The following is a 9723-nucleotide window of genomic DNA, read 5'->3' as shown; positions in this document are numbered from 1 at the left end:
CGCCGGGACCACCGGGACCGCCGGGACCACCGGGCCGGGGGGGGGGGGGGGCGGCGGGAGGGGAGGAGGAGGACGACGACGACGACGAGGAGGAAGAGGGGCGACCCGCTCCTCCGCGGCCTGAGGCGGCCTGAGGCGGAGCCTCACGGCGGCAGGGACACGTGACCCGCGGCGCAGGCGCGGTGGCGGCCGGGGCGCGCGGGGCGCGTGACCCGCGGCCGGGACGCGCAGGCGCGGTGGCGGCCAGGGCGCGCGGGCGGGGCCCAAAGGGGGAGGGACGCGTGACCGTCGGCCGGGACGCGCAGGCGCGGTGGGGGGATGGGGCGGGGCCGAAAGGGGAGGGACACGTGACCCTCGGCCCGGACGCAGGCGCGGTGTCGACGATAGCGCGCGGGCGGGGCCGAAAGGGGCGGGACACGTGAGCCTCGGCCACGACGCAGGCGCAGTAGCGGAGAGGGCGCGCGGGCGGGGCGCACAAGGGGAGGGACACGTGACCTTCGGCCGCGACGCAGGCGCGTCTCCCTTTTCTAGACTGTGAGGCCACTGTTGGGTAGGGACTGTCTCTGTATGTTGCCAACTTGTGCTTCCCAAGCGCTTAGTACGGTGCTCTGCACACAGTAAGCGCTCAATAAATACGATTGATTGATTGATTGACGATAGCGCGCGGGCGGGGCCGAAAGGGGAGGGACACGTGACCCTTGGCCGCGACGCAGGCGCGTCTCCCCCTTCTAATAATAATAATGATGGTATTTGTTAAGCGCTTACTATGTGCAAAGCACTGTTCTAAACGCTGGGGAGGTTACAAGGTGATCAGGTTGTCCCACGGGGGGCTCACAGTCTTCATCCCCATTTTACAGATGAGGTCACTGAGGCCCAGAGAAGTGAAGTGACTTGCCCAAAGTCACACAGCTGGTAATTGGCAGAGTCGGGATTTGAACCCATGACCTTTGACTCCAAAGCCCGTGCTCTTTCCACTGAGCCACACTGCTTCTCTAGAAGACTGCTGCTTCTCTTCTAGACTGTGAGCCCACTGTTGGGTAGGGGCCGTCTCTATATGTTGCCAACTTGTGCTTCCCAAGCGCTTAGTACGGTGCTCTGCACACAGTAAGCGCTCAATAAATACGATTCATTGATTGATTGACGATAGCGCGCGGGCGGGGCCGAAAGGGGAGGGGCACGTGACCCTCGGCCGCGACGCAGGCGCGGTGCCGGCGAGGGCGCGCGGGCGGGGCCCACAGGGGAGGGGCACGTGACCTCGTCAGCGACGCAGGCGCAGTGGCGGCGAGGGCGCGCGGGCGGGGCTCAAAGGGGAGGGACACGTGACCCTCGGCCGCTACGCAGGCGCAGTGGCGGCGAGGGCGCGGGGGCGGGGCCCACAGGGGAGGGACACGTGACCTTCGGCCGCCGCGCAGGCGCAGTGGCGGCGACGGAGAGGGCGGGGCTGAGAGAAATGGGGCGGGGCCGGAAGTGAAGGCAGGCTCTGAGGCGGGCCTGCTATTACTACTACTAATAATAATGATGGCATTTATTAAGCACTTACTATGTGCAAACTACTGTTCTAAAAGCTAGGGAGGTTACAAGATGATCGGGTTGTCCCACGGGGGACTCACAGTCTTCATCCCCATTTTCCAGATGTGGGAACTGAGGCCCAGGGAAGTGAAGTGACTTAACCAAAGTCACACAGCTGACAGTTGGCAGGGTTGGGATCTGAACCCACGACCTCTGACTCCAAAGCCCGGGCTCTTTGCACTGAGCCACTATGCTTCAATAATAATAGTACTATCCATTCATTCAATCGTATTTATTGAGCGCTTACTGTGTGCAGGGCACTGTACTAAGCGCTTGGGAGTACAAGGTGGCAACGTACAGGGACGGTCCCTACCCAACGACGGGCTCACAGTCTAGAAGGGGGTGACGGGCAACAAAACAAAACATGTGGACGGGTATCAAGATCGTCAGAACAAATAGAATTAAAGCTAGATGCACATCGTTAACAAAATTAATAGAATAGACAACTAGTCACCATTGTTTTTAGACTGTGAGCCCACTGTTGGGTAGGGACCGTCTCTATATGTTGCCAACTTGGACTTCCCAAGCGCTTAGTACAGTGCTCTGCACACAGTAAGCCCTCAATAAATACGATTGATTGATTGTTAATAGAAATTATGGTATTTGTTTAGCACTTCCTATATGGAAGACACCATACTAAATGCTGTGCCCTGTATATATGTACATATGTTTGTACGTAATTATTACTCTTTGTTTCATTTGTACATGTTTATTCTATTTATTTTATTTTGTTAATATGTTTTGTTTTGTTCTCTGTCTCCCCCTTCTAGACTGTGAGCCCACTGTTGGGTAGGGACTGTCACTATCTGTTGCCAACTTGGACTTCCCAAGCGCTTAGTACAGTGCTCCGCACACAGTAAGCGCTCAATGAATACGATTGAATGAATGAATGAAATGCTGGGGAAGCAGCGTGGCTCAGTGGAAAGAGCCCGGGCTTGGGACCGTCGCTATCTGTTGCCAACTTGTACTTCCCAAGCGCTTAGTGCAGTGCTCTGCACACAGTAAGCGCTCAATAAATACGATTGAATGATTGAATGAAATGCTGGGGAAGCAGTGTGGCTCAGTGGAAAGAGCCCGGGTTTAGGAGTCAGAGGTTGTGGATTCTAATCCCGGCTCTGCCCCTTGTCACCTGTGTGACTTTGGGCGTGTCACTTCACTTCTCTGGGCCTCCGTTCCCTCATCTGGAAAATGGGGATGAAGACTGCAGGCCTCATATGGGACAGGGATGGTCTCCAACCCGACAACCTTGGATCTACCCCCGCACTTTTAGTACAGTACATGGAATATAGTAGGTGCTTAACAAATATCATAAAAAGGCACTTCTCTGTGGCTGAATTACCTCATCTGTAAAATGGGGATTGAGACCGCGAGCACTTTGTGGGACAGGATCTGTGCCCAACCTGACAACCTCACATCCATCCCAGCGTAAGTACTTAACAAATATCCTAAAAAAATAACCAAAAAGACAAAGATTAGTTGGGTACTGTGGGTGGAAGATCAGAAGTTCAAGCGCCTCGTGGCTCTGAATCAAAAATCACAACGTCCCAACACACAAAGTCAAGGCTGCCACTACAGCCTCCCGAAGGCCTTCCTGAGGTTTGGACGGGGAGAGGTCAGACTCTGTCGTGGTGACGGGAGGCAGGCTGGGCCCGGTGCTTAGGACAGTGCTTTGCACATAGTAAGCGCTTAATAAATGCCATCAGTATTATTATGGAGGCTCCACGGTGACGTGAAGGAGAGCCAGGGTGGCATCCGGGACATGCAGCGTGGCGGCTGATTCCTTTATTCATCCCCTCTCCCAGCCCCACAGCACTTAATGTACACATCAGTGCTCTGCACACAGTAAGCGCTCAATAAATACGATTGAATGAATGAATGATTTTTTTTGTTTTACTTGTACATATTTATTCTATTTATTTTATTTCATTAATATGTTTTGTTTTGTTGTCTGTCTCCCCCTTCTAGACTGTGAGCCCGCTGTTGGGTAGGGACCGTCTCTCTATGTGGCCGACTTGTACTTCCCAAGCGCCCTGCACACAGTAAGCGCTCAATAAATACGATTGAATGAATGAATGAATGAATGAATTTATTTTACTTGTACATATTTATTCTATTTATTTTATTTCATTAATATGTTTTGTTTTGTTGTCTGTCTCCTCCTTCTAGACTGTGAGCCCGCTGTTGGGTAGAGATCGTCTCTCTATGTGGCCGACTTGTACTTCCCAAGCGCCCTGCACACAGTAAGCGCTCAATAAGTACGATTGAATGAATGAATGAATTTATTTATTTTACTTGTACATATTTATTCTATTTATTTTATTTCATTAATATGTTTTGTTTTGTTGTCTGTCTCCCCCTTCTAGACTGTGAGCCCGCTGTTGGGTAGGGACCGTCTCTCTATGTGGCCAACTTGTACTTCCCAAGCGCTTAGGACAGTGCTCTGCACACAGTAAGCGCTCAATAAATATGATTGAATGAATGAATGAATGTAAACCTTACCAGATTTAGGGGGAATGAATGAATTTATTTATTTTACTTGTACAGATTTATTCTATTTATTTTATTTTGTTAATATGTTCTGTTTTGTTGTCCGTCTCCCCCTTCTAGGCTGTGAGCCCGCTGTTGGGTCTCTATATGTTGCCAACTTGGACTTCCCAAGCGCTTAGCCCAGTGCCCCGCACACAGTAAGTGCTCAATAAATACGATTGAATGAACCCAGGTCCTCCAACTCCCAGGCCCGTTCTCTTTCCACTAGGCCCCGCAGGCTTTCCCAACTCTGATCCATTGTCCCTGCCCTTCTTCCTGCCTGGGATGGAGCGATCGTATTTATCGAGCGCTCACTGTGTGCGGGGCCCTGGGCCGAAGCCTTTGGGAGAATACAACAAAGCCCTGTCATTCATTCATTCATTCAATCATATTTATTGAGCGCTTACTGTGTGCAGAGCACTGGACTAAGCGCTTGGGAAGTCCAAGTTGGCAACATAGAGAGACGGTCCCTACCCAACAGCGGGCTCGCTGTCCCCTCAAAAGCACCAACCCTCGGCCCTCCCGTGTTTCCGTACGGACTGTGAAAACTGCAGAGGCCTCGGGAGTTCTCCCTACAGTTTTCCTGGATTTACCTCTTTCCAGAGGCATTTTCCAGCTCATTCCCAACACCCCTCCTCAGGCTGTGCGGAAATCCTGCTCCTTTAGCCACAGCACCCAACTGGTCTTTGTTTTGTCTCTCTCTTCTCTTTATTCCAAAATGTCTGTTGCCAATCTCCATATGTCCACCTCTAACCCCTACTATTTAGGCACTAGAGAAGCAGCGTGGCTCAGTGGAAAGAGCCCGGGCTTCGGAGTCCGAGGTCATGGGTTCGAATCCCGCCTCCGCCACTTGTCGGCTGGCTGACTTTGGGCCAGTCACTACGCTTCTCTGGGCCTCAGTTCCCTCATCTGGAAAATGGGGATTAAGCCTGTGAGCCCCACGTGGGACAACTTGATTACCTTGTATCTACCCCAGCGCTTAGAACAGTGCTTTGCACATATTAAACGCTTAATAAATGCCCTCATCATTCTTATTATTTATTCCAAAGTGTCTGTTGCCAATCTCTATATGCCCTCTAACCCCTACTATTTAGGCACTAGAGAAGCAGCGTGGCTCAGTGGAAAGAGCCCGGGCTTTGGAGTCCGAGGTCAAGGGTTTGAATCCCGGCTCTGCCAATTCATTCATTCAATCGCATTTACTGAGCGCTTACTGTGTGCAGAGCACTGTACTAAGCGCTTGGGAAGTACAAGTTGGCAACATATAGAGACGGCCCCTACCCAGCAGTGGGCTCACAGTCTAGAAGCTGTGTGACTTTGGGCGAGTCACCTTGCTTCTCTGGGCCTCAGTGACCTCATCTGGAAAATGGGGATGAAGACTGTGAGCCCCCCCGTGGGACAACCCGATCACCTTGTAACCTCCCTGGCGCTTAGAACAGTGCTTTGCACATAGTAAGCGCTTAATAAATGCCATCATTATTATTATTATAGATACCCTCTATTAAACCTGAGGAGATGGTTGAGTTATCCTTAAAGTGTGAAGAGGCCAGTGTTTAGGAGAGAACAGGGGCTGGGTGGGTGTCAACACAGGAGGAAACAGGGTTGGTGTGAAGCTGGGCAGAATAGTAAAAATGTGAAAATGTGGCATTTTATCACCTTGGGGATTGGGCAGCCACACCCCCATCTGTGTTGTTCTCCACTGAGGAATTAGGCCCCACTGCAGGGAAAGGGGGAAGATGAAGAAATGGCCATTCCTTGGCCTTGGCACATTCATTCATTCATTCAGTCCTATTTATTGAGCGCTTACTGTGTGCAGAGCACTATACTAAGCGCTTGGGAAGTCCAAGTTGGCAACATATAGAGACGGTCCCTACCCAACAGCGGGCTCACAGTCTAGAAGGGGGAGACAGAGAACAAAACCAAACATATTAACAAAATAAATAAATATGTACAAATAAAATAGAGAGTAATAAATCCGTACAAACATATATACATATATACAGGTGCTGTGGGGAGGGGAAGGAGGTAAGGCGGGGGAGAGGAAGGAGGGGGAAGTCTGGGAAGGCCTCCTGATGGGGAATGAAATTTGTTCAAGCATATTTATTGAATACTTACTTTGTGCAGAGCACTGTACTGAAACGCCTGGGAGAGTACACTATAACAATACAGCAGAAACATTTTGTTATATAAAACAATATAATATAATAATGTAATATCATAACATATTACCTGGAATGCCCTCCCTTTTCAAATCTGACAATTACTCTCCCGCCACATCAAAGCCTTACTGAAGGCCCATCTCCTCCAAGGGGCCTTCCCAGACTAAACTCCACTTTTCTTCATCTTCCACTCCCTTCCACTTCCCCCTGGTTTGTTCTCTTTGCTCTTCCCCCCTAAGTTAGCTGCACAGCACTTATGTATATATCTGTGACAGCGCTTAGAACAGTGCCCAGCGCTTAGAACAGTGCTTTGCACATAGTAAGCGCTTAATAAATGCCATTATTCTTATTTCCCCCTCTCCCCCTCTCCATCCCCCCCGCCTTACCTCCTTCCCTTCCCCACAGCACCTGTATATATGTTTGTATGGATTTATTACTCCATTTATGTATTTTACTTGTACATATTTATTCTACTTAGTTTATTTTGTTAATATGTTTTGTTTTGTTCTCTATCTCCCCCTTCTAGACTGTGAGCCCACTGTTGGATAGGGACCGTCTCTATATGTTGCCAACTTGGACTTCCCAAGCGCTTAGTACAGTGCTCTGCACACAGTAAGCGCTCAATACATACGATTGAATGAATGAATGAATGAATAAATGCTATCATTATTATTATTATTATTCTCTGGCCCTCAGTTCCCTCAACTGTAAAATGGGGATGGAGACTGTGAGCCCCCCGTGAGACGACCCGATCACCTTGTGGCCTCTCCAGCGATTAGAACAGTGCTTGGCACATAGTAAGCGCTTCATAAATACCATCATTATTGTTAGTCTCTGGGCCTCAGTTCCCTCATATGTAAAATAGGGATGGAGACTGTGAGCCCCCCGTGGGACGACCCGATCACCTTGTGACCTCCCCAGCACTTAGAACAGTGCTTGGCACATAGAAAGCGCTTCATAAATGCCATTATTATTATTATTATTATTATTATTAGTCCCTGGGCCTCAGTTCCCTCATCTGTAAAATGGGGATGGAGACCGTGAGCCCCACGTGAGACGATCTGATCACCTTGCATCCTCCCCAGCGCTTAGAACAGTGCTTTGCACATAGTAAGCGCTTCATAAATGCCATCATTATTATTATTCTCCGGGCCTCAGTTCCCTCATCTGTAAAATGGGGATGGAGACTGTGAGCCCTCCGTGGGACCACCCGATCACCCTGTGACCTCCCCAGCGCTTAGAACAGTGATTTGCACATAGTAAGCGCTTCAGAAATACCATTATTATTATTATTCTCTGGGCCTCAGTTCCCTCATCTGTAAAGTGGGGATGGAGACTGGGAGCCCCCCGTGGGACGACCCGATCACCTTGTGACCTCCCCAGCGCTTAGAACAGTGCTTGGCACATAGTAAGCGCTTCATAAATGCCATCATCATTATTATTATTCTTCTCCGGGCCTCAGTTCCCTCATCTGTAAAATGGGGATGGAGACTGTGAGCCCCCCGTGGGACCACCCGATCACCGTGTGACCTCTCCAGTGCTTAGAACAGTGCTTGGCACATAGTAAGCGCTTCAAAATATTTACTATTGTATTTATTTTATTTTCATCATCATTATTATATAATATAAATTATGATGATGATAATAATCACGTAACCTCCCCAGCGCTTAGAACAGTGCTTGGCACATAGTAAGCGCTTCATAAATATTTACTATTCTATTTATTTTATTTTCATCATTCTCATTATATAATATTATAAATCATGATGCTGATAAGAATCACGTAACCTCCCCAGCGCTTAGAACAGTGCTTGGCACATAGTAAGCGCTTCATAAATATGTACTATTCTATTTATTTTCATCATTATCATTATATAATATTATAAATCTTGATGATGAGAATAATCACGTAACCTCCCCAGCGCTTAGAACAGTGCTTGGCACATAGTAAGCGCTTCATAAATATTTACTATTTAATTTTATTTTCACCATTATGATTATATATTATAAATCTTGATGATGATAATAATCATGTAACCTCCCCAGCACTTAGAACAGTGCTTGGCACATAGTAAGCGCTTCATAAATATTTACTATCCTATTTATTTTCATCATTATCATTATATAATATTATAAATCTTGATGATGATGATAATCACGTAACCTCCCCAGCGTTTAGAACAGTGCTTGGCACATAGTAAGCGCTTCATAAACATTTCTATTCTATTTATTTTATTTTCATCATTCTCATTATATAATATTATAAATCATGATGCTGATAATAATCACGTAACCTCCCCAGCGCTTAGAACAGTGCTTGGCACACAGTAAGCGCCTCATAAATATTTACTATCCTATTTATTTTCATCATTATCATTATATAATACTATAAATCTTGATGATAATAATCACATAACCTCCCCAGCGCTTAGAACAGTGCTTGGGACATAGTAAGTGCTTCATAAATATTTACTATTCTATTTATTTTATTTTCATCATTATCATTATATAATACTATAAATCTTGATGATAATAATCACGTAACCTCCCCAGCGCTTAGAACAGTGCTTGGCACATAGTAAGCGCTTCATAAATATTGACTATTCTCTTTATTCTATTTTCATCATTATCATTATATAATATTATAAATCTTGATGATAATAATCACGTAACTTCCCCAGCGCTTAGAACAGTGCTTGGCACATAGTAAGCGCTTCATAAATATTTACTAATCATTTTATTTTCATTATTATTATTATTATATATTATAAATCATGATGCTGGTAATAATCACGTAACCCCCCCAGCGCTTAGAACAGTGCTTGGCACATAGTAAGCGCTTCATAAATATTTACTATTCTATTTATTTTATTTTCATCATCATTATTATATAATATTATAAATCCTGATGATGATAATATTCACGTAACCTCCCCAGCAATTAGAACAGTGCTTGGCACATAGTCAGCAATTCATAAATATTCACTATTCTCTTTATTTTATTTTCATCATCCTCATTATATAATATTATAAATCATGATGATGATGATAATCACGTATCCTCCCCAGCGCTTAGAACAGCGCTTGGCACATAGTAGGCGCTTCATAAATATTTACTATTCTCTTTATTTTATTTTCATCATCATGATTATATAATATTGTAAATCATGATGCTGATAATAATCACGTATCCTCCCCAGCGCTTAGAGCAGTGCTTGGCACGTAGTAAGCGCTCCATAAATGCCATCTTTATTATTATTATAACGGTGTTAAAGGGTGGTGGTGGTGGTGGGCGAGGCCGCCCTGAGGTAACTGGGCCCCGCCCAACTACTTCCGGGTCAGGGCGCCCGGGGGGCGGGCCCGCCCAACTACTTCCGGGTCGGGGCGCGAGCGGACCGGAAGTGGCGCTCGCCGGGGCCCGCGGCTGGCTGAGGGGACGCCGCTGAGGCGAGGGAAGCGGGACGACGAGGAG

Source organism: Tachyglossus aculeatus, chromosome 22 (assembly GCF_015852505.1).
Source record: "Tachyglossus aculeatus isolate mTacAcu1 chromosome 22, mTacAcu1.pri, whole genome shotgun sequence".
In the NCBI taxonomy this organism is placed as follows: Eukaryota; Metazoa; Chordata; class Mammalia; order Monotremata; family Tachyglossidae; genus Tachyglossus; species Tachyglossus aculeatus.
Note: the sequence above shows the minus strand (reverse complement) of the source record.